We start from the raw sequence: 1,092 nt of genomic DNA on the forward strand, positions 1-1,092 counted from the left end.
TTTAGTAATATTAGGCGATAGGTAATTTAGCTGATTTAGGCATTTTCATTTACTATTTAATTTTGTTTAATTTTTTTTATTCTTTTATTCTCTCTCAGATGATTGGTTTGGTGCATGACCAGAACAAAGCCAAAGGAAGAAGTTTTTTATTTGGATCCAGAGATAGATAGGACCCTAAGAACCATCAGGAGAGAAAGGAAACGCCAAGAACAAGATCAAGGAAATCCAGAAACTCTAATCATGGTTGACAACAATAATAGGCTAGGACTCTTGAAGGACTATGGAGCTCCATCTATACAAGGATTCCAACCTAGTGTTACAAGACTCACAGTGGGTGCCAACAATTTTGAATTAAAATCGATATGGCTCTAGATGATCCAACAGACTCAGTTTGCGATTCACTAATAGAAGATCCACATTACCACCTCCAGTGCTTTCTTGCCCTATGTGACACATTTAAGATGAATGGAGTCTCTAATCAAGCTATAAGACTCAGAGCATTCCCATTCTCCCTTTGAGATAGAGCAAAGAAGTGGTTACTTTCTCAACCAGCTAGAACATTCACCACTTGGGAAAACCTCTCACAAGTTTTTCTAGCAAGGTATTTCCCACCTATAAAGAATGCAAAATTGAGGGTTGAACTCAACACCTTTAGACAGAAGGAAGGTGAATCACTCTATGACACATGGGAGAGGTATAAAGACCTGCAGAGGGAATGTCCACACCATGGCATAGAGGATTGGCTCTTGGTTTAGAATTTCTATAATGGGCTACTGCCCTCTACAAGGAGCACAGTAGATTCAGCCACAGAAGGTGACCTAATGGAGAAAATGGTAACACAAGAACTTGAACTTGTAGAGAGGGTCACATATCACAACTACAAATGGTCAAATGCAAGGGGAAATACAAAGAGGACAGTAGGGATCCTGGAAGTGGATGCCCTAAGCATGATAAATGCTCAATTTGACCAGCTCACGAAGAGGCTAGATAGAATGTAAGCCAACGTGGTAGGAACGAGCAACTAGCACTGTGATAGTTATTGAGGAGATTATATGACTTCAGAATGTAATAACTTCAATGAACCCTCCACAG

General features: G+C 39.8%; 1 non-coding gene across 1 annotated transcript; it reads right to left on the reverse strand.

Annotated features, from left to right (window-relative positions):
* Window positions 1–626: 626 nt before the first annotated feature.
* Window positions 627–733, reverse strand: LOC131175193 (small nucleolar RNA R71). The gene has a single exon (XR_009145355.1). It is a non-coding gene; the product is annotated as a small nucleolar RNA R71 (small nucleolar RNA).
* Window positions 734–1,092: the final 359 nt, after the last annotated feature.

This window comes from Hevea brasiliensis, chromosome 16 (genome assembly GCF_030052815.1).
Source record: "Hevea brasiliensis isolate MT/VB/25A 57/8 chromosome 16, ASM3005281v1, whole genome shotgun sequence".
In the NCBI taxonomy this organism is placed as follows: Eukaryota; Viridiplantae; Streptophyta; class Magnoliopsida; order Malpighiales; family Euphorbiaceae; genus Hevea; species Hevea brasiliensis.